The sequence below is a fragment of the Heteronotia binoei genome, chromosome 4 (genome assembly GCF_032191835.1).
Source record: "Heteronotia binoei isolate CCM8104 ecotype False Entrance Well chromosome 4, APGP_CSIRO_Hbin_v1, whole genome shotgun sequence".
NCBI lineage: Eukaryota > Metazoa > Chordata > Lepidosauria > Squamata > Gekkonidae > Heteronotia > Heteronotia binoei.
The window spans coordinates 145,329,988-145,355,158 of NC_083226.1; the positions used below are offsets into that span (position 1 = coordinate 145,329,988).

The following is a 25,171-nucleotide window of genomic DNA, read 5'->3' on the forward strand; positions in this document are numbered from 1 at the left end:
AAGCATTACCCTAAAGTAGCAGGTATATGTCTGTGAACTCAGAAATGTTTCTGAAACTGGATGGCATCATACTCTGCACAGATGACATTATGTGGCAAGTTGTGCTATGTGCTGATCTTAGCCAAGAGTTATACTAGCGTTTCCCGAAGTGGGCGATATTGCCCCCTGGGGGGTGCTGGAACGATCCAGGGGGCCGGTAGTAGCCTTGGGTGCAATTGGGAGGCAGTGAATAAAAATAAGGGAGTGGTAGAAGCTTAAAGGGAGAGGAGAAGAGGGTGGGAGGTGTCAAAACATCACGTTTATGGGTCCAGAATTTCTAATTTAGAGAAAAATTCCAATTAACAAATATACAGGATTCCTTTTTGTCTGTTACTTAGTGCAAATTCACCCAATTAGACTAGTAATGAGAACCAGAACTCCATCCAATTAAAATATAAGAATAAGAACATAAGAGAAGCCATGTTGGATCAGGCCAACGGCCCATCCAGTCCAACACTCTGTGTCACACAGTGGCAAAAAATTTTATATACACACACACACTGTGGCTAATAGCCACTGATGGACCTGTGCTCCATATTTTTATCTAAACCCTTCTTGAAGGTGGCTATACTTGTGGCCGCCACCACCTCCTGTGGCAGTGAATTCCACATGTTAAACACCCTTTGGGTGAAGAAGTACTTCCTTTTATCCGTTTTAACCTGTCTGCTCAGCAATTTCATCGAATGCCCACGAGTTCTTGTATTGTGAGAAAGGGAGAAAAGTACTTCTTTCTCTACTTTCTCCATCCCATGCATTATCTTGTAAACCTCTATCATGCCACTCCGCAGTCGACGTTTCTCCAAGCTAAAGAGTCCCAAGCGTTTCAACCTTTCTTCATAGGGAAAGTGCTCCAGCCCTTTAATCATTCTAGTTGCCCTTCTCTGGACTTTCTCCAGTGCTATAATATCCTTTTTGAGGTGCGGCGACCAGAACTGCACACAGTACTCCAAATGAGACTGCACCATCGATTTATACAGGGGCATTATGATACTGGCTGATTTGTTTTCAATTCCCTTCCTAATAATTCCCAGCATGGCGTTGGCCTTTTTTATTGCAAACGCACACTGTCTTGACATTTTCAGTGAGTTATCTACCACGACCCCAAGATCTCTCTCTTGGTCAGTCTCTGCCAGTTCACAACCCATCAACTTGTATTTGCAGCTGGGATTCTTGGCCCCAATGTGCATTACTTTGCACTTGGCCACATTGAACCGCATCTGCCACGTTGACGCCCACTCACCCAGCCTCAACAGATCCCTTTGGAGTTCCTCACAATCCTCTCTGGTTCTCACCACCCTGAACAATTTAGTGTCATCCGCAAACCTGGCCACTTCACTGCTCACTCCCAACTCTAAATCATTTATGAACAAGTTAAAGAGCATGGGACCCAGTACCGAGCCCTGAGGCACCCCACTGCTTACCGTCCTCCACTGCAAAGTCTGCCCATTTATACTGACTCTCTGCTTCCTATTACTCAGCCAGTTTTTGATCCACAAGAGGACCTGTTCTTTTACTCCATGACTCTCAAGCTTTCTAAGGAGCCTTTGATGAGGAACTTTATCAAAAGCTTTCTGGAAGTCAAGGTAAACAACATCTATTGGGTCTCCTTTGTCCACATGTTTGTTCACCCCCTCAAAGAAATGTAACAGGTTAGTGAGGCAAGATCTTCCCTTGCAGAACCCATGCTGAGTCTTCCTCAATAACCCGTGTTCATCAATGTGCCTACTCATTCTGTCCTTGATAATGGTTTCTACCAACTTTCCCGGTATTGAAGTCAGACTGACTGGCCTGTACAGTTTATGCAGTTTATTTACAAGACAGAATAAAAAAATAGAGGTGTACAGACAAACAAGGAACACAGAAACAAAAAACCTTACTAGTCTATCCTAGCCAATACTTGTTACAGCTAGCAGCTTCTCAAGGTTGCTTGCAGTTTCTCTCTCAGCAATACAGTTTAAATCAGGACAGTGGAAGCACTGAGGCAGTTGCACAAACCTCTCTGAAGAGTTCCAACCTGTGGTTTTCTCCTTACAGAGTTTTCTGCAGAGCATCAAACTTCTTACAGTCCTCTGGTTATCAGTTGATTGGTTCTGTTGATTTCAGCCAACTGCAGTGCCCCAGACACAGTGTCTTCTGCAGGGCCAGAGCATGGGAATAAGCAGAGTAAGTGACCACCTAGGGTGCTATGCTGCCTTACTCTCTCTTCCGATGTGGCACGATTGTGCCAGCCATCAGGCAAGCCGAGAGCCCTGGGCGGTTTTCTTCGCAGGGCAAACGTTGCCTGTGCTTATTGACGGCTTCCAAGGAAGCCTCCAAAGAGCGCCCCATTTTACTTCTGCCTGCTGCTTTTGGGTTAAAAGTGGCTGGGTAGCGGCACTTTCCCATTGCACTAGTTGGCGCTGACGAGCTCAATGGGAAGGTGCCGCCCACCCAGCTGCTTTCAATCCAAAAGCAGCAGGCAGCAGTAAAACTGGGCACTCTTTGGAGGCTTCCTTTGAAGACTCCAACAAGCACAGACGTTTGCCCTGTGAAGAAAAGAGGCATTGCGGTAGCACTTGTATGCACCACCCGGGACTCTGGGCTTGCCTGCTGGCTGGCATGATGACATCATCATCGGCATGCGAAGAATATCTCCCCTTAGGAGCACACGTGAGGAGGGGCGTGGGGTTCTACCTAGGGCGGTAGAACCCCTAGTGCCGGCGCTGGTCTTCTGGTTCCTCTTCTTGAGTTTTGATATTTTACTAATACACTTATCTCCCTGACTGGCTGTCAAAGAGCTAGAATTGTGCAACCAATCATTGGTACAAAACAACCAATTTAGCTGGGCCCATCTAGATTTTCTCCTGTCAAATACCTGACAAACTAGATGACCTCCTGTCAGTTGGAACTGAAATTTCAAAAATTCTCTGTAAATGCAAATGTTGCTATAGTTGATTTTATAAAATAATTTTAGAATTTCACACTTCAAAGTGTCTTCTTACAACATCTTTGCTTACTCTGTGTGCAAATATGTCACTGCATCTTTTAGTCCACTTCTTGAAGGTAGATTTTCAGGGGGGCACTGAGAAATTTTTTTTCTGAAAAGGGGGCATTAGACCAAATAAGTTTGGGAACCTCTGAGTTAAACTGACCTGAAAAGCACCATATTTCAGCAAATGAACTTAAATGTAAAAATGCCAAACTAGAATTTATAAACAAATGTAAATATGTTCAGTTATGTCTTAATCAGAACCATGGATTTCTCTCCCACTACAGGTATTGTATTACCCTAGTATGGTTTTCTTTTCCTTTGCTGTTGTAAGCAGTCGCTGTTCGCACCTTGTACATGTTTGACCTTTCCACAGAAATGTCAGAAGAAGAGGTTTTTATACCCACTTATTCTGCCTTAAGCAGTCTTAAAGTGGCTTTCACTTTCCCTTCCCCTCCCTGCACCAGTCACCTTGTGAGGTAGGTGGGGCTGAGAGAGTTCCGAGAGAACTGTGACTGGCCCAGGGTCATCCAGTATGCTTCATGTGGAGTAGTGGGGAATCAGACCCAGTTCTCCAGATTAGAGTCTGCTGTCTGTCACATCGTGGTGTTATCACTGTTCTGTTAACATGGCTTGTGATTCATGGCCTTTTGACCCCACCATTTACATTATTTTCTCTACACTTAAATGTGTTGGTGTGTAGGGAGCCAATCCCATTTGCTCCATGACAAACCTCCATGAAAGTTTATGCCACATTAAACCTGTGGGTTGTTGAAGGTGTTGTTTTTATGGCAACCAACAAACATGGTTACTTTACTGGAATCTGTTATAGATCCAGTTTTGAAAGTAAGTTGGGGTTTGATCTTTTTAACTCTGAGCTTCTTGAAAGAAAGGTTGGATATTAATGGAACCAATGAATAAATAAATCTGCTTTAAAGAACTTTAAAGGAATGTAAATGATGCTGCTCAGTCCTAGTGTTTCACTTATTAATATGTTTTCTCTCTCTCTCTTTTTTTATAGGTAAGTACTTCATTCTTCTCTTTAAGCTAAAAGAAAATGTATTATGTGCTCGAAACGTAACAAAGAGTACAAAAGCAAATTTTGAAGAGGGCGACGGCACTTTCTGCATGGGTAAGGACTTCAAACTGACTTCAAGATGCTCTTCACTTGTTTTTGAATACACTTTTCAGGAAGTGGGTCCAATTTTGCCAGGTTTTTATTTGTAGGATATTAGCAGGTGCCTGTTGACTGGCCTGAGGCATTGCTGGGTTCCTTTGCAAAAAGACCAGCCTGAGAAGAAGCAGAGGTTCCTTTGTTGAAGAGGAAAAAGGAAGACAGAAAGATTTAGAGTGAAGTGGTGAAGCATGGTGAAGGAGCAAGTGGCCTTGGAGATGCCAGGAAGATCTGTGATCATAGTCCTCCTAACTCTCTAGCTCTGTGTCAGTAGTCTGTGAACATTCACCCCTCAGGCTACTTCTTTTCACACCTCCTCAGAGAAACCACATTGTTTGGCATGTCTCAGGAGTTTCAGGGAAGTGTTTTAGGGTCTGTAGGGCACTAGTGAGGCCTGTTGGAGCTCACAGAACCTGTGTAAACTGAGAGTATGGCTTAGAACACAGCCAGGGTGCTCTTGGAGTGTGTGTATAATGATGAATCCAGGCATCTTTCAGGGAAGTTTGTCTGTCCTTTCCTGAACTCAGTGATCAGCTCCTGGGGTTTCCCAGAAGATGTTTTGAAAGCACGGCTTTGCATCCGTGCAGTTCTCTACATTTTAAAAAACAAAAACAAAAAGCCAGTGTTTCATTTCTAAATTAATGGCACATATAATTCTTTCTTAGATTCAGTATACAAAACTTCACAGTTTGCTAAACATCATCTCTTGGATGCTTTTTAATTGCTGAAAAATATTGAAAGTACCACTTAAAGGCATTGCTATAAAAGTTGGTAGGTCCTTACTGATACAGAAATTATTGGAAAACAGGTATATTTGTTTATGCACTTACTGATGCTGTGTGGCTTTACTCATCTCCATTGTTTTAATCTTGCAGCATAATAATGCTTGTAAGGTGCCATGCCTGCAGAGTACCACAACTGATGGAATAATGCTTGCAAGGTGCTGTTACTAATGGAATAAGAGAGGGAAGAGAGGGAAAATATGCAGAATGACCAGAATCCTAACATGCATAGTGGGCTGGATTCAGCTTCCACCACGTTTTGATTTATTAACTCTGTTTCATTAAGCCATTCTTCACTGAACTTCATTACAGCTGTGTTCTTAAGCTGGTTGCATTACTTAGGTGAATATTTAATTGAGACTCATTCAGAAATACATAGACCTCACTCACTATTAGTTACTAATCTGTGGCTGAAATTCCAGCTGGTGCAGAATGCAGCAGCTCAGCTGTTGATAACAGTGCCTAGCTGGGCACACATCCAGCCAGCGCCATGCAAACTGCACTGGCTACCAATCGAATACTGGATCCGTTTCAAGGTTTTAGTTTTAACTTTCAAAGCATTACATGGCCTGGGACCAACATATCTATGGGACCAACTCTCCCCATAGATGCCCCGGAGAACACTATGATCTGGCACTCAACATCTGCTGACCATCTCTGGCCCAAAGGATGTCCAGCTAGCCTCGACCAGGGCGAGGGCCTTTTCGGCTTTGGCCCCAGCCTGGTGGAATCAGCTCCCCTCAGACATCTGGGCGCTTACTGAATTGTTATCTTTTTGAAGGGCCTATAAGACGGAGCTATTCCACCAGGCATTTGGTTGAGGCAGCGAGCGTCCTATCCCATTGGCTGGCCCTATGCTGTGGTACCACCTCTGCTGAAATACTGATTTTATACTATCTGATGTTCAGTATATTATGATGTGCCCAACTGAGCCGCCAAATTGTATTATTTACTTGTATTGGTTTTAATTGCTGTTTTACTGTTTTAAAATGTTGTTATCCACCCTGAGCCCATCTGGGAAAGGGGCAGAATATAAATTATCTAAATAAATAAATAAAATAAATGTCCTACTCCCATGGGCATTACAGTGTTGCGTGAAGTTATGTGCTCTGTATATTGCCTTTTTAAATACAGGTTAGAGTTTTCTGATGATGGCTGTTCCACACATGCAGGTGTTGTTTGATGTTACAGTTGTTGGGTGATAAACATGCCTATGTAAACTATAGTGCCAGAATAGGGTACTTCTCCTTAGCTCTTATAGCTGTTGTGATGATAGACTTTTCTTGTATGAATGCTTCCAATCTGCTTTTAAAGCTATCTATATTGAGAATGAATGGCCACAATTTATCCTTGAGATAATGGTGTGTATCCAGCAAACCAGTTCATCTGACAGAATGGCATATCCATTTCTGGACTTTGGCCTTGATCTATTCTTGAGGATCTGCTAACCTCCCCAGGAAAAATGGGGGTCAGTGGGCTGCAGCAGAAGGGGAAAGTGGGAAAATCTTGGTCTGCGAAGTCCATGGATACCTGGATACATGCCATTGAGTTCTATTAATTGATCTGTCTGTGAAATACTTATTTTGTCTGTCCTTTATCTACTGTTATCCAGTTTCATTCAAGCTTATAGCTATAGAGTGGGATGGGAAGAATACACTAGCCTCCCCCCTGTATTTGATGTTTAAAAATTTCTCTTTCTTTTCCAATGGGAGATATATGGGAAAATGTTCAAGCATCACAGGATGTTATCCACAAAGAGCAGAGGATGGGGAAGGGAATGAACTCATGTTGCACATACCCTGTTCTCCTCCTCCCCATTTCCTTTTTTTTTCTTGCTTTCTTTCTTTTCCCCCTTATTAATAGCAGCAGCCAGTGAGAGCATTCTGCAGAAACTCCTAGTGAGATCTATTTCCTCAGTTGCCGTGGGCATGTTGCCCCAGGAGTTGGGCTGTGGAAAGGGGCAAAGGAGAAAAATGAGTGCCAAGACTCACTTAGCCTGGGATCTTGTTTTAATAATCCATTGCTTGCTGCCTGTAACTTGCCTGTAGGTATGATGTGTGCTTCTGAATAAGTTTAGTAATGCTTTGTTGCTCACCAGTGAATAGTTTTAATCAACCCACTACACATACTGTTCTCAAAATCTGAAACAGTGCATAATGCTTAGAGAGGCTTAAACCCCAGAGCCTCTCACTGTAGAAATCTGTTACTATATTTTACATTCTTTGAGACCAAAAGACTGAGGACACAAATGGATGAGATAGAGATCCCACATCTCATTCTCTCTATAAAATGCAAATAGCAAGCTCATAGAGCCTCAGTTTGCTTCTGGGTCATGCAGAAAAGGGAGAAAGATTTTACTCCTTTAACCCCCATTTGGTTTTGATAATCAAAACCCTATACTATTCATGTTATTAAGGGAAAGAGACTATGTAGCTTGAACCTTATTACTGCAGCTAATGAAGCTGAGGCTTTCTGTTAGTGAAATACAAAAATGGTTTAGTCAGATAATACCACAGATACAATCTCTTCGTTTTGCATGAAGTGTAAGTCAGAGCACCACAGCATCTAAAGTGCTCTGGTTTCTGGCAATTAAAATTCAATTCCATTTAAATTAATAAATGAAATAATTGTAAGTATGTTGAATATATATTCAGGTTTATGCTGTGCCAGATGTGTACCTTTCTCAGTTTCTTGTGGGAGGAGAAAATTAGAGAAGGGCTGCGGCCAAATCTTAGAGGGTACTAGTTCCAAAGGCCAAGATCCAAAAGGACTGTTCAAAAATAAATTATGTAAAGCAGACCTTTGTTACATAAATTTGTTAACTGTAAATGTATCACAACTAACTAAAGTATTAATTAGAACAAATGGCTGTACATATAGTGCAAGAATTATTGAACACTAATTGTATTTCTTTTCATCTGTGTTCTCTTGATAAACTCATAAGCTATGATAAGATTAGGGTTACCAGATCTGACTCAGGAAATATCTGGGACTTTGGGGATGGAGCAAAGAGAATTTGGCGGTGGAGCCAGGAGCAAGGTTGTGACAAGTACAATTGAATTCTGAAGGGAGTTCTGGCCATCATATTTAAAGGGACCACACTTCATTTAAATGCCTTCCCTTCATTGGAGGATGGGGGAACCTTCTTTTGGGGCTCATAGACTTGGACCCTCTGGTCCAATCTTTTCGAAACTTTTTTTTTTGGGGGGGGGAGGTTTTGAGGAGAGGCACCAGATGCTATACTGAAAATTTGGTGCCGCTAACTAAAAAGAACAGGCCCCAGACCCCCAGATACCCACAGATCAATTCTTCATTATGCCTTATGGGGACCAGTCCTGGTTTCATTTAATTACCATAGTATTAATTTATCTGTGTTTCATAGTTGCCTTTCAATGAAATGAAAGCTCTCATAAGCTTTAACATTGGTTAATGTTGAACAAAGTTTGACTCCAGTGGCACCTTTAAGACCAATAAAATTTCATTCACAGTATAAGCTTCCTTGTGTGAGCACACTTCCTCAGATGCATTGAAACAGTTTCCTCAAATGTTACTTATAGGGGGTTGCTGCCAAGAAGGGCCACTTAGAATCAAGATGCATAAATTCTGGGTGATTATAGCTGAGATTAAATTCAAGAAAGATCAGTGAATGGCAATAAATTAGCATACAAATACAGGAGTTAAACAGATGTGGGAACATGATTTGAGTTCAGTGGCATCTACAAGTCAAATAAAGTTCAATTCTGGGCACAAGTGAGAACTGAGAGACTTAGTATGTACACTCCTTCAAATCCAATTGTATTGACTGTGCCTATCCCCTTGCAATGGAACTAAGGATCTCCAGGAATCTACAGATCTTTCTCTTGCCTGGCCACATTCAGTCCCCATCTGAAACTTAAAGATGAAAGACCTAGCTGTATGTGTGCATGCAAATATTGATGTCTATCACTGTACATTTCACAGGCAAAGGCTCTTTTGTTTCTTGGCTCATCATAAGACTTGATTGGAAAGTTGTGTGACTGGGAACTGTGTGCCTGCTGTGCAAAATTGAAGAAGCTGATTGAGGTTGATCAAAACAAAGCAAATGAGGCTCATGACAAGAACTGTGAAGAAATGCTCTGAAAAGGGAAAAGAAAGAGGTTGTTAAAGACAGGGCACAGAAGGAAGGTACAGACATGTTTCAGACAAGCACAAGAGAAGCTGAAGGTCCACTCAGATGCAGCACAAAATCATGGCTTACTATATTTTAATTACAGTTAGATTGTGAAAACAGGATTCAGCTCCAAGGGGAACACTCAGGGCCAAATGGTACAATAAGTTTTTTAATTGCTCATGTCCAGATTCACTGGACCATATTCACTTTCCTTGCAGCCACACAACAGCTGCAGGGAACAGCTGTTTAAAAGTCCATGGGAGCCTGATTCATCTTGGGACTGAGTAGGGGGGAGTAGAGGCTTCCCCCCCACCCTGCCTTCTTCCCAGGTGAAAATGACCCCCATGAGGAGTTATTTGCATAAATTTGATATTTGTCCTCAAGAAATGCTGGTTTAATTTCTCTCACTGTAGCTAGGTGTCTCCACAGCTGGGGACTTAGTAAGTGTTCTGTTAGGGAACAAGCCAGGGTTAAGCTAGGATATCTACATTCATGTCAAGTAAAACTATAGTTAAATAAACCACCTTCAAACCGAGATTGTTAAATCTTAAACTGTATGTGGGTCTTTTTGACGTACAAGGAAATGACACTTAGCAGAAGAAGGTAGAGACTTACATTCCTGTCCGACTGGCTTTCCACACACTGCCCCCTTTAAGAGCTTCTTCTGTTCTTTCTGGTTCACCAGGCACTGTGTGTGTAGACAGAGTCTACCATTAAATATTAGGAGCCCTGTACAAATCAATCCACCAGAGGCTTTCAGAGTACTTTGCCATGACTCCATGTTGTGTATAGTATACAGAGGCAGACGAAAATTTAGGGATAGCTATCTTCTTAGCTTGTCTTCTGAGAACTTTGTACTGATTGATACTTTAACATTAAAACAAGTTGGATAGTTTCAAGAGAAGGCAGTTGTTTTTTAAGGTATTATTTGAGAGCAGAGATTGTAATTCCGATTTTTCCATCCTACAAATCAAGACTCTGGTTTGAAATTATTGTGTTTTTTCAGATATGTGAAAAGAATGTGTGTGATGCATGGGATCGGCCAAGAGAGGGCAATGTAATGCCTTTCCCCCTCCCCCCAGATAGCATTCTGCAGAGACAAGGACTATAACTCAAGCAAATTTTTCTGAAAAAGATGTGCTTCACAGAATAATTCATCTGGCTGCAACCTGCTGATCTGCATAAACAAGTTCATATTATGTGCCATTGACGCAGCTGAGAATTGGCTCGTTCCGATGAAGAAAAAAGCAATACAGATCTGAATCTTAACTCACTTCTGTAGGGAACAAAAAGAAGTTGAAGCACAACCCGTGAACAAAACCAGCAAAAAAGTGTTCTTAGTTCAGCAGCATACTTGGAAGACTATGGGCACAACTAGATGAGACAGAAGGGAAATCATGTTTTTTAAAATCTCAGATGTCCCTGCAGGCAGGTTAAATCAAATCAAGACAATGGCTACAGAGGAGGTCAAAGGTCAAGATTTCTTTGTGTTGTTCTTCTATTTGAATTCCACCCCACAGTTGATTGTTGCCCAAGGGGGTGGGGGGAGAGACCTGCTGTAGGGTTGCCCATTTTAACCTTATACTTGTTCTATTAAATTGTTATTCTTGTTTTGTTAAAATTTGTTTCAATTGTTTAAACACAGTAATTTTTGGTCACAGTAGCCTTTTTTCAGGCCAGTGGTTACTTTAACTTTTTGTGGCCTCTCTCTTCATATTGCTCTTCCAGATAGGGCCTGGAGATCTCCCAGAATTACAACTGATCTCTAGGTCTGTGGTTTTGCCTTAAAGTTCCTGGTGATTCTAAGAGCAACATTGGGTTGCTATAGATTTTTCAGAGAAGTGACATCATGGTGCACATGTCCCCATGTCACAGCCCCCCAAGTTCCCACTGGTTGCCTAACCGTGAGTTTGTTATGAGTGAGCACAAAACATTTCTTGCCTTTGAGCTTTCTACATAGCTGTCAAATGGAGGAGTGCTTTAAAGCTGAAGAGTGGTGAGGGAAGAGTGCTAAAAGTTTTCCCCATCACCGTTTTTGCGCCTGCTGTCTTGCCCACCAGCTCCAGTTCTCCTGGCCCAGATTTGGAACACTGCCACTGCCTCTATCCTTCACATCACCAAAACTAAGATTAGCTTTTTCCCAGGTGCATTTTAATGTTCTCCCTTCAGCACTTCTAAAGCGAATATACCAAAAAATCCCATATCCTGAACAAATTTTGTAATTATGGATACCAAGAGGTTCAATCAACAGGGCATGTCCTTTATACTATCCTTTTCATAAAGAGATGTATGATAAACCTTTATCTCCATTATTATGGAAATTCCAGGGAAGAGATGGAAAATTCTGTTTTGCTGATCTCCTTATAGATAAATCACATGAGACTCTGAAGACAGTTGCAAAGTATTGTCCAGCAAAAGATCTTTCTGAGCCTCATTGGAGAAACAGAATGCATTCTGTACTTTTAAATGTTAATTCTGTAACTAGGAGTCTTAGTATATAGATTCACATTATTACATTTTCAGTCTTAATTGTTCATTGTATTTATTTTTGCTGGTCATTTATCATAATCAGTCAATCACTTCATCCTTCCTTGTTTCACATCTGTCTGTCATTACCCACATAGCTCATAGAGGCTTAAGTCTCACCGAAGTCTCTTTCAGCCGAAACTCTGTACAGGACTGAATCCATAGCATGTGTTTCCATTATGTGGTGTTTGTTTTATATTAGTGTTTATGTAATGAAACTTGGGTCTTCCTATATAAGAATGTAAGACTTGAAAGGGTTTTTTTTTGTCCTAAAACATGAAATTACTATAGAACACATGCTTTGCATGCAAACATGCATCTGCAGTTTAAAAAGGATCTTGGAGAGTTTGCAACAATGGAAGGTGACTACCAGTGAACAGAGAAGTGGTCATGACTCAGAGTAAGGCATCTCCATCCTGCTCAGTAGAAGGCACCGTCTGCCATGCAGACATAAGTGAAGTACTTTTACTGTTCCATAAACTAGTGCTGTTTGAAAAAGTAAGTGCAAACCCCAGCTCATTTGGTCTGTGGATCAGATCTCTGCTTAGAATTACAAAAGACCCTTTTGATCATTTTTCTTGCATTCTCAAATATTTGTACAGTCAGATGACACACAAACGTTTGTATAGCATTAGGCAAGTACTAGGCAATAATCACCCTCTTTATCACCTATTTTGCTGGACAATTAATTACTGATAGACAAACATCAGATAGTTCTATATATGCAGTCATATCTGCAACATTCAAATGTGTACTTAAATCTTATGAAAATAATTTTCTTGGGCTAAGAAAGCATTTCTTTCTGGTAGATGGAACAGAGCATGTAGTAACTAAGGAGCAGACAGCCATGTTGATATGTTGGGGCTTCAGGGAAAATTAGAAGGAAGCACCTTTATACTAATCACAGATGACTGGTTAATGAAATGGAGGTCCTAAAAATATCAGATATTATAGAGCTGTCAGAAACATGGCTAACTTGTAGCTGTGACTGGAATCAGGGCCGGATCTATGGGGGAGCGCCAAATTGGGTATGGAGTCCATTCTGTTCTATGGGCCCATAAGATAGAATGGGCCCATAAGGGGGCGTCATTTTTAAAAATTTTGCCCCCCCCCCCAAAAAAAATGTAGATCCAGTCCTGATTGGAATGCAAGTTGTGCTGTCTCATATAGATAGAAACTAGAAATAGAATATAAGAACAAAATTATCACGAAGATGGAGAAAAATTGCCGATACACTTGCATGTGCAATACATCCTAAGCAGAGTTACAATCTTCTAATCCCATTGATATCAACGAATAAAGAAAGATATTCTTTTTAGGATGGCATTGCAAATAAAGGTAATTTCCACTGGAAGGGGGTCACTGCAAGTTGGCCCTGATATTCAGACTATCTATAAGGTCTTAGACAATGAGGGGAGATAATTTTGCCTTTTGCCTTTTTCCCTCCAGGCTGTTCCTTGTCTTCCTCTTTTAGCCACACACTGGAGAGTGAAGCTAACCTTCCACCATCCTCCTTATCCTCTGGCTTCTGGGTTTTGAATAGCTCTGAGCAGTGTTGACAGGCTTATGGATTCCTGGCATGCGAAACTGATGAGTCTCATGAGAACAGCTCCTAGTTTTTCTGATCTTGCTCTGCCTCTGTGTGGCTTCCTCGGGCTGCCATGTGTTCCCTCAGTGGTTGCTGTTGGGCTCTGGGAGCCATGGTCATGTTGTCCTTCTGGAGCACAGCAGCCTTGAAGAGATGGAGACAAGTTGGCCCACTGGTGCTGGACACCACTAGAATGGAAGTCACTAATTCCCTTAGTTTTAATGAATAAGCCAGACAATATCATAGCTATTCTGTTGCACTTTATTGTCGTAGTGTTTTATGTTCCATTGTTGTACAGCAAGTGGTCAATATGCAGGATTGCAGGGGGGCAATTATTGCCATCACATGAAGACATCACTTCTAATTCGACCCAGAAGTGCTGGCGTGATGCTCTGATTGAGTGCTAGAGTGTCACCCTGGTACAGTGCCAGCTCTTTCAGGTTGGGCTGGAAGTAACCACGATAACTATCCTCCCATTCAGCTGGTCTGTTTCTGTCCTCTGAACATTTCTGTAAATTAAAACTTTTTTTTACCAGGCTGAAATATTTTCCATAGATATAGGCTGTAATCTTAAAGATGCTTTCCTGGGAGTAAGCCCCATTGGGACTTAGTTCTGTGTAGACCTTCTTAGAACCTTGCTCTCTCTGATTCTTGCCCTGAAATTACCTATTTTTTTTCACAGGGTTAATATTACCTCCCTGGATTGTATTTAAAGTTATAGGCAGAAATTTATAGATAGAAATTCTTCTCTCCTAATCTTCCTGGTAACAGGGAGGGAGGATTAGTAATTGGAGAGAAGGCTTTCTACCTATAAATTGTTAATACTGAGCACAGCCAAGGTGAATAATGTGTAAATACATGCATACATATTTTGTTTCAATCCATATCCATATTCTTCTAAATTAGGAAGTATACCCATGGAAGGTGATATTGCATGAATAAAGGACAGCATGTATACTTAAAAATGAGACAGCCAGACTCAACACAGAATGCAGATTTAATTTTCATCACTCGATACACCAGGTGCTGCAAAACTAATACACATTAACAATAGGAGCTGACCTAACATTTCTAAAATGTCTGTATTTTGCCTATTCAGTGAGCAACATTTGTGCTATCATCCAGACATTCTAAACATAGTAACGACTGTTGATATTCACACATGATATTCACCTAGGAAAATGAATAAACATGATTGTTCTGTTGTGAAGCTGTGGCAATATGGCTACACATGCATGTTAATGGGTAACCTAATACATAATAGCAGCAGTGGGTTGAACATGAACTTCTTGGTTGATTTTAACATTGTCTGAAGCAACTGCCCTGTGCAAGGCTGCTAGTTGTGACTCATGATTTATGCTCAAAAACTTTTTGGGACAGAATGTGGCTGCTTGTGTGCTCATTTTGTGAGCTCTTCATTGCTTGCCACTTTACAGTTGCCAGCCTCCAGCTGGGGCCTGGAGATGTCCCAGAACTACAACTGATTTCCAGACTACAGAGATTGGTTTCTCTACAGAAAATGGCTGCTTTGAAAGATGAGCTGTATGCTGAGGAAGTCCTTCTCTTCCCCAAACTCTGCTCTCACCAAGTTCTACCCCTCAAATCTCCAGGAACTTCCCATGTTGGATTTGGCATTCCTACGCCATTTGTATGTTTCTGCATCCAATTTAAGTGACTGGTTCTTACTTTGAAACTCTTCATGCCCTGGGGTTGGTATATCTGAAAGTCTGACTCCCAATGTGAAGTGTGTGTGCACATGAAAGGTTATACCTTGAACGAAACTTTGTTGATCTTAATGGACTTGAATTTTGTTTTCCAGTATGTGCACATGTGGTAACTTGTGCTGTGCCCCCCTCCAAAGGTGTGGTTAGCCTGTCTGCTTGTGTGCTTTCTTGGTGGCTGCCTTTGTTTTATGAACCGGCCTCCCTTAGGAAGTGAGGTTAGCTAACACCAAATAAAACTGAACTATTCAAGAGGGTTTTAGAGGCTTTTAAAATGTTGCATAGTGTTATCACTCCACAGTAGGGGGCAGGGGATCCCCTGGTTTGTAGGCCCTTCCCCCACTTCAGGGTTATCAGAAAGCAGGGGAGGATATCCCCTGGGCACTCCTTTATACCCTATGGAGAGTGGTCCCCATAGGGTATGTGACGGAACCGGCCCGATTCTGCCTTCAGACCCGGTCCCGCCAACTCCTGGAGGGAGCTATTTCTCCTCCGGCCACTTGGGCTCTCTGCCACCACCTGCTCAGTCTAGGGGTTCAGATTGAGAGGAACAGGACTCCCAATCCCCCTCTCCAGCTATGAGGCCAGGCCTCAAGGTCCTCTGCCACCCTGTACTTGGGTATCACAGAGACCACAGCACTTCTTCGGGGAACCCCTGGAGGATTGGCACCTTATCCAACTGCATGCCTTCCCCGGGACCCCCTTCATAAAGCAGCGTGGTCTAAGCGGTTGGGATCTATGTGGTACAGAGTTTGACTGCCAGCATTCAAAACAGTAAAAATGTTTAATAAGAAGAGAAAGAAAAATAAAAACAAAAACAGTTACATGTAAAAGTTTAGCACAGCACCTGATCAGCAACAAGAAGAGCAAATAAAAGGTGGATTTAAACGCATCCTCTCGTCCCTGGTGTAAACTTGGTCTACCTTGTGAATTACTTACCCGGTCTGACTGCCTGGGGTCCTCCTCCTCTTGAGTAGGCCTCTCCCACAGTCAGGAGCCCACAGACTCACAACCTCTCTCTTTGAGGGCCAGCTGTGAACTCTGCCTGTCTTTCATCCCTCTCTCTTTCCTCCCGTCTGCGGTCTCGGTCCGCCTCGATACGCATTCTCTCCAGTTCCAATTGTAGCCGTAAGGTTGCTTCTGACTGGGCGGGGTGCACTTCTGCAGGTGCCCCTGCATGCTCATTATGCTCCAACAGGAGGTCCTGCATATCTTCTACTGTCATGTTGTCACACTCCAGATTTTGCTTTGCACACTCTTCCTGGAGCTGTGGCTTTGTCATCTTCAGGATGTCCCATCTCTTGGCACGCTCCATGCTAACTAAACTAAACTTTCCCTACTCCAGTTGACCCAAAAATAAAACAAAACCTCTGTTGCTTCCTCTGGGTTGCTTCAAATTCAAAATGCCAACTTAAAAAAAAAATGCCTGGCCAATCAAGTTCTCTGTTTGTTCTTATCCCACCGCTGCCGCCAAATGTGACGGAACCGGCCCGATTCTGCCTTCAGACCCGGTCCCGTCAACTCCAGGAGTTGGCGACTCAATAGGGAGTTGACGGGACCGGGTCTGAAGGCAGAATCGGGCCGGTTCCGTCACAGGGTATAATGGGGAATTGATCTATGGGTATCTGGGGCTCTAGGGATGGTTTTTGAGGCAAAGGCACCAAATTTTAAGCATAGTTTCTGATGCCTTTCTTCAATGGACCATGGGATCCAATTCTGTGAGCCCCAAAAGAAGATGCCCGCATCCTCCATTATTTTCAATGAAGAGAAGGCATTTAAAAGGCATGCAGTCCTTTTAAATATGATGGCCAGAATTCCCTTTCGAGTTCGGTTGTGCTTGTCACAACCTTGCTCCTTGGGTTCCAGTGGCAGGAAGAAAGGATGTTAATAAAAATTTGTAAATAAACATAAACAATAGAACATTTTAAACATTTTAATCAAAGATGCATGCTAGACCATTGAGATACTTTTTATCCCAAACTGAGAAGGAAGCAGTGACATCAAATACCAAACAGGCACTTAAAACCTCCCAGAGAGACCTATCATAACTATATCTTATATATCAGGGGTGGCTAACGGTAGCTCTTCAGATGTTTTTTGTCTACAACTCCCATGAGCCCCAGCCATTGGCCATGCTGGCTCGGGCTGATGGGAGTTGTAGGCAAAAAAACATCTGGAGAGCTACCGTTGGCCACCCCTGTTATATATCATTTTCCTTGTGATTAACCATAGTGGGTAGGATCCTATAGAACGTTTCAGATACTGGTGTTTTCTCTGGCTGAAGGAGCCATGGGCAAATGGAAATCTCCTTCCACTGGGGGAAAATACAACAATTACTGGAAATGTTCGCAGGATACAACCCAATATGTTTCTTTTTATAGTACAGCTATTGCCTTGCCTTGATGAAGAATGCTGTTGACCTGTTATTCAATTATATTAGTCACAACCGAATGGCTAAAATGGCTATTACAAGGAACTGAGCAGACCAAGCTTGACACTGTGTTCTATTAAGGGTGTGCTGAACATGACATGTAAGTGCTTTGCATGACACTGCCTGTGCCTGCTTTGGCACAATCAGGCAAGCTTGAACAGCTGCGTCCATTTCTGAGGAAAGCACACATCCAAGGTAGATCTTCCAAGTTGTGCAGTGAACACACCTCCCTGAATTCCCCTGAATTCTTTGCCTTTCAGTATGCTAAAGCACCAACAACATCCATTATTTTCAAACCAATTATATTTAAACCTGATGGCATTTTGGATTCTGAGGATATAAAAAGAGCCCAACTGGATCAGACTGGTGGTCCATTAGTCCAGTGCTCTGTTCCACACACTGGTCAGCCAGTTGCTCTGGAGGGCCAACAACAGGGCAGAGAAGAAGAAGAATTGCAGCTTTATACCCCACCCTTCTCTTTGAATCAGAGACTCAGCAGGTGTAAGTGGAGGAGTGGGGAATCAAACCCGGTTCTCCCAGATAAGAGTCTGCATAAGAGAGGCCAAGGTTTTCCTCTAAGGTTGCCTCCTGGTACTGTTATTCAGAGGTTTATTGCCTCTGAATGTAGAAGTTCCCTTTAGTCACCAAAAGGTCATGTAGTCATCTGGAAACCAGTTGATGAAAGTACAGGACTATTCTGGGAGAAGGATTTCTCATTTATCAAATTGCATTTGCTACAATTTGCTACAAAACAGCAGCATATATTCTTATGGACTTTTTGTGGTAAATATCTTGCACTTATTGTCACTAAACAAAGTCAGCTCTCTTAACACTGCATTTAATTCAGTGAAACCTACATTTAAATACATTTCAACCTTACCTTAAATACTACATTTTCTGTTTTTACATGATCCCTCACAGTGAAAGGATTGTATTGTCATAAGAACATAAGAAAAGCCATGTTGGATCAGGCCAATGGCTCATCCAGTCCAACACTCTGTGTCACACAGTGGCCAAAAAACCCAAGTGCCATCAGGAGGTCCACCAGTGGGGCCAGGACACTAGAACCCCTCCCACTGTGCCCCCCCCCCCCCAAGCACCAAGAATACAGAGCATCACTGCCGCAGACAGAGAGTTCCAATAATAAGCTGTGGCTAATAACTGCTGATGAACCTCTGCTCCATATGCTTTTCTATTCCCCTCTTGAAGCTGTCTATGCTTGTAGCCACCACCACCTCCTGTGGCAGTGAATTCCATGTGTTAAACACCCTTTGGATGAAGAAGTACTTTATACATGCTATTTTTGAAATAAATAAATAATAAAAAAAGAGACAGAGACTCTAAATCAGTGCTTTGGTCTTTAAATGACCCAAAAGAGAGAGGAGCCAGGTGGAAACCCTTGGACTAATTCAAGCCTCTTAGAACCGGGTTCCCGATGGCGGAGTTACCCTGAGAGACAAGTGGGGGAATCAAGGAAGAGGAGCCTTGCTGAGGTCTAGAGGGAAGAGCCTCCAGGTTTACCGAGTAAACTTCCTCATTCCTGTGGTACAGGAACAGGTGCTTGGAAGGCTTACCTCACCACAGTCTGTTCAGGAGACCTGAGCTTACAATCTCTGTTCTGATTTTCCATCACAAACAGTCCCATATCCTATTGCTATTCGGCTTAACAGTTCCTTGCTAACCAAATAGGAACATCAGTGCACGAGCCTGCTCAGGCACCCATCCCTTGTTGACATTGCTGAGCATTAGACAATCTCAATTTGTCCACTTTGGGTGGAAGTGATTTTGATCATTTGCAGCATCCTTTGAACTAACCTAAAATTCTGTACTGGAGAGGGGGGGCAACCAGAAGCATTTGCCATTTATATATCCTTTGGGGAATAATGTGAAAAGCCCAGACATACTACATACAATGAAGAAAGTATATGAAAATAAGCTGTGGACTTTTCCCTTATTTTGAATGTAAATTTGAGGCTGATATTCATTTCCTTTTTGCACTAACTTTAAATCTAAATGGTTTTCTTTCATCGCTGTAATTAGCTTCTCTAAATTAAATACTAGCTAGTTTTATTTTCTGGCCCATTGGTTTCCAGCATGGCCAGAAGTGGCAGTGATGCTCTAATGTTCAGTCAAAACTCTATGGTAAATGAGGATGGGTTTCAACAGAAGTGATGCCATCATGTCACTGGTCAGCCCCTCCCCCAGGTAAATCTCCAACTGGTTGCCAGTCCTAGGAACAATTATAGGGGCTTTCAGTGGAAAGAAAGAGGGAGATGAGATCTTCCCCGAGTCCTTGTAGGTTCTCTGCTTGTGCTAGATTGAACATTTTCTAGTTTTTGAGGTGCTGCAAGAATCCTGTTTATTTTGGCACCAGTCTTAAGACAGTACACAGGGTGCCATTTTCACACTTGTCAAGTTCATTCTTAACCACTAAGAGGTCAAATTTTGTTTGTCTAACAAATCTTTTTATCAAAATAACTCATGCTTGCTTAGTTTTTAACAGCACTGTTCTAGAATATAGGAATACAGCCTTTAGCAACATCCTATGGAGAGGCTCAGGAAGTGGTCTTTGGTCAGAAAAAAGGATTGCTATAAATGTGCTCCTGTTGTGAAATGCTAGAGGATAAGGATCCTTAGCATTGGGCTTCAGCTGGGGAGACTCAGGTTCATAGAATCATAGAGTTGGAAGGGACCTCCAGGGTCATCTAGTCCAATCGCCTGCACAATGCAGGAAATTCACAAATACCTCTCCCACTTCCCAATACACAGTTCAAAGTTTACTTTGGCCCAGTCATTAAATTCAACCCTAAACTTAACTCTTAAGGCTGTTGTGCCAGATAAGGGGGCCTTGATGGACTGGATTAAAATGTGAACTGTTGTTCACATTGCAAAATAACACCACCCTTCTACCTAAACCTGCAGAGACACAGAAAAGATGCCAAAGTAGAAAATAACAACCCTCCCCACCATACTGCTGAAGAATAGATTCCTCCCCTTCTACCTGTGCAGACTTACTGAGAAGCAAGCCCTTCTCCAGTTTGATATAGTGGTTAAGTGTGCGGACTCTTATTTGGGAGGAACCGGGTTTGATTCCCCACTCCTCCACTTGCAACTGTTGGAATGGCCTTGGGTCAGCCATAGCTCTGGCAGAGGCTGTCCTTGAAAGGGCAGCTTCTGTGATAGTCCTCTCGGCCCCACCCACTTCACAGGGTGTCTGTTGTGGGAAGAGAAGATAAAAGAGATTGTGAGCCTCTCTGAGACTCATATTCAGAGTGGAGGGCGGGGTGTAAATCCAGTCTTCTTCCTCCCCATTAAGCATGCGCACAGCCAGGATTTTTTCTGGCTTGAGAGCCAGTTTGGTGTAGTGGTTAAGTGTGCAGACTCTTACCTGGGAGAACTGGGTTCGATTCCCCACTCCTCCACTTGTGGCTGCTGGAATGGCCTTGAGTCAGCCATAGCTCTAGCAGAGCTGTCCTTGAAAGGGCAGCTTCTCTGTGAGAGTGCTCTCAGTGTCCCCTACTTCACAGGGTGTCTGTTGTGGGAGAAGAAGAGAAAGGAGATTGTGAGCCGCTCTGAGACTCTGATTCAGAGAGAAAGGCAGGGTAAAAATAGGTGGTTGCCTTCGTCTTCTGAGCAGGAACACACAGAAACACAGTTCTGGCTGCCTTGGCATCAGGGGATGTAGCCTAATATGCAAATGAATTCCTGCTGGGCTTTTGTTACAAAAAAAACCCCCTTACACACAACTATAAGAGCTTGGGGGCACATGAAGCAGAGTTTTTATTATGTTTTCATGGAATAGAGCCATTTCTGCATCTTAAGAATAGTATTTAACAGCTCTAGAAAAAGTATTCAGAATAAAAACCCTTTACCCTTTCCAAATCCCCCAAGACTCCTGCTTTATTCTCCCTGCAGCAGGCGAACATGGCTCCCCCTCCAGCCTTAACTCAGGCACAGATAAGATTCCCTCCCACACACTGTGTTGATGTACTGTACCAGTTTCATTGTAATCTGTTTTGGTCTGCACCATGCCACAGCAAAGCAGGGCTTAAGTGACTGTAAAAAGGGCTCTATCCTGGGAGGAGAAAAGCTGCCTGCTACTCTAAGCTGGTGGTGCTTGGATGGCAGACCACCAACAAGGACTTTGCAGAGGAAGGCTTAATCGCTAGCCTTGAAATCCCTATGGGGTTGCCAGAAATCAGCTGTGACTGACATATACTCTTAAGTGGCCTAGCCTTTCCAGTGACTGCAGTTGTCCTTCTTGCATGCATGCCCTGTTTCTGTTGATTCAGCAGTGCTTCTGTCTGGTGAACCACAGCTAAACCCATGACTGGACTCAAGCCGTGAATGAGGGGTGCAAGTGAGCTGCTGCCACTGTGGGTGGGTGGCCTGAGCCCTGTAGTCTGCATTGAGGGGATGGGCTATTGATGGGCCATTTTTTTGCCTGGTGTGCCCTGATTACCCTGGGTGTGGGCAGGGGTGGCATGAGGACAGCAGACAGTGGCTATCAGGTCCAGGGAAAGCAGAGATGGATGCAGCAGCAACTGGATGCCCCGCAACTAAGACCGCTCCTGAAGTTTGAACCTAGTCTGTCTTGGACTATATTGCTTACCTGAACCCTTGAAAAGACAGTTGCCCTAGGGCCCTGCAACTTGATTACTTGAGACCAGATCCCCACATGACGCTCAGCAACACATGGTCATGCTCTGAGGTTCATTAGTGATCCCATCCCCTATCATAGCCATGGACTTTGAATATTCTTTGCAAGTTGACTGTGTTGTTGATAAGAACTCCAAGCCACAGCTGGTGTTTCACTTGGGGCTGGGAAGGAAGCTGAACTGGGGACTGGGCTTTCATTAGCAGAAGAAATGCAGCAGAGTGTACCTCTCCAGTTCCTTGTTAGTTATAATTACTATTATTAACCATTTTAGTTGGCAGATTCTCAAAAATAGAGATCCATGGATAATATTTTTCAGAACAAAATCTGGGAGAGAGAACGTTCAGTTTATCGATAGAAAGGTCCTCATGGCTGGAGGAATGCAGTCGATCTGCATTATCGGACATGGTGCTAACTTTTGAAAATTCAGAAGATGAAACTTTTAAGTTGCAGTTCTTGAGTCACCCCACCCTTTCCCCACTCTTATTGAATGTAAATCTAGGATTTTTATGAATGTTTGCAGTCATCTCACTCTCACTGCCAAATTCAGCAAAATCCTTAAACTGCTTTGCTTTGAGAATGGTTGTAGATCTGGCTTTACCTTGGTTTATAAGGAGCCTATGAACAAAGGTCCCATATGGTAATCAGACTATTGTCAGGAGCTGGATACAGGGATCATGTGACTCTTGTGCTGAAAGATCTACAATGGCTGCCTATCTGTTTTAGGATACTAGTTCTTCCTTTCAAGGTCCTAAGTGGCTTGGGGCCAAGGTACTTGAAGGACTGCTTCTTCCATTATTGTGCAGCAAGCATTTCTCTTAACATTCTCTCTACAAGTCATGCTCTCTGCCCCCACCTGCAGAGATGATAGGGTTGCCAGGTCTGCTTACCTGGCCAGTGGGGGGCTTCCAGCAAACTTCTGGGAGACCAGAAATGACTTTATACAACTTTCAGTAAAACTGGAAGTGCTGTCCCCGATGTAGTGATGTGGGTGGTGTCATCACGTTGGGGATGGCACTTCTGGTTTTTGCAGGAGCCCACCAAAGCAGGGGATCCCCCACCCCCAGTGGAGGTGAGGTGAGGTGTGGATGGCAACCACAGACAGGGCCTTTTCAGTGCTGGCACTTTGTAGCCTGGAGGAAAAAAAATGACCTGCCCGTTTAACTGAGAATTAATTGGATGTTGTTTCCAGGTGATGTTATGTTTAAAGTCAGGAAATGTTTCAGCTGACCTTTTCCATACATAACTTCATTAAAGGGACAGGATTTCCGCCCCCTAGGCTACAGGAAACCCTACTCTTAGGTTTACCTCATGCCCACCTAATCTCTTTTAGGGGCTAAGTCAAAATATTTATTTGAATTAAGTGGTTGGGTGTTTTAAAATATTTTTGCAGGTTGCTTTTAGTCTGAGAACTGTTTTATGATATTTATGTTCAAGCTGTTAGATCTTTTCTCCTTTTTTAATGCTCTGACTGGGCTTTTAATGTTGGGTTTTTAATAGTTTCCTGATTTTTGATGTTAATTTTTGTTATGTTTTACTTTGTAAGCTGCCTCAAGCCAGTTGTCTGGAGTGGCAGCATAGAAATATTTAAAGTACATAAATAAAATAATTAATTGAAAATTTGTAAGTGAATGTAGCAGCTGTTAGAGCTCATATAGCCTCTTGCCATCCCTCTCTCTGTGCTTCCTGCTTGCTCGCCACTAAAGAGGATGGAAAGGAGGTTTTATGCAGGTGTGCACGGTAGCAGTTGAAACCATCAGCATAGTAACTTTAAGGCTTTTTGCCCTCTGGAACTTTCCTCAAAAGTACTAGAGTTTAAAAAAAAAAATCCTGTAGGCTGCTTACCAGGCCCTATGGCAAACAAGCTAAGGCCTTGCAAAGTTTTGCCATTTTTGTAACTAAGAATGAGAACATATGTGCTAAGGTTCTTAGGCCTGCTTTACATCCCACAACAGAAGCAGATCCTCATGTACATATGGGGAAAGTAGGGTTGCCAGGTCCTCTCAGCCATTGGCAGGGGATGGGGGTTAGGGCTGCCAGATCCAGCTTGGAAAATTCCTGGAAATCTGGGGTGGAACCTGAGTAGGACAGGGCTCTCTGTGAAATGCAATGCCATAGAGTCCATTTTCTCCAGGAGAACTGATCTATGTTGTCAGGAGATGAGCTACAATTCTGGTGGATCCCCAGATCCCACCTGGAGGTTGGCATACCTAGGAGAAAGCAGGGGTGGAATTCTAGCAGGAGCTCCTTTGCATATTAGGCCACATACCCCTGATGCAGTCAGTCCTCCAAGAGCTTAAAAAAAGAGCCTTGTAAGCTCTTGGAGGATTGGCTATATCAGGAGTGTGTGGCCTAATATGCAAAGAAGCTCCTGCTAGAATTCCACCCCGGGAGAAAGTATAAATAAGTATATCTGTTCATCCTTTGATGTTCCACTTCTAGCCTGATTCAAGTCCAGTAGCTCTTTAGAGATCAGCATTTTTGGAGTATAAGCTACAAGAGTCGCTAAGGTGCTATTGGGATCAAATCTAGCTGTTCTACTACAGACCATCATGACTACTGCTTAGACCAGTTCTAGCCCATATCTTGTGAGGTAGTTACATACCTTATTTTTGCCATAGGTACATGGTAGAAACCTGTTGCTTTGTCCTGGCTCCCTAACATTTTTTCTAAAATTGAAAGATGTGATGATTAAAAATTATCTAACCCCTTACGTATTATACACAAGTAGATGATGCATGCCTTTAAAAAAAATACATACCTGCTTTTGTAGAAACATTTCATATTAAAAATCTTTTCCTGTATTTTTTACAAATGTGTTGCCCATGCTGAGTTTGCAAAACACATGGGGAGTGGATTTGCAAGACAAGGCACTGATGAATTTGAATAATTCCTCTTTCACCAGAGGAGAGCGTCATCGGAGTATAAATAGTCCATCTCAGCCACCTATTGCTGCACAGTAATTGCTGGGAGTTTTTAGAGGCTGAATTTGCAGGCGATCGAGCTGTGCTCTATGTCTCTCAGAGTCAGGGAGCTGCAAGCTTCCAATTTTATCTGCTCCATCCCTTTGTGATTGCAAGACTGACTTCAAATGGATGCAAGCAGCTGCCAGTCCACCAGGGTGAATGTACCAGC

General features: G+C 42.8%; 1 protein-coding gene across 3 annotated transcripts in view; it reads left to right on the forward strand.

Moving 5' to 3' along the window:
• The window catches only part of PDE4D (phosphodiesterase 4D), a 596,108-nt gene that overhangs the window by 281,286 nt on the left and 289,651 nt on the right, over positions 1-25,171 (forward strand). The gene's annotated exons all lie outside the window — the stretch shown is intronic.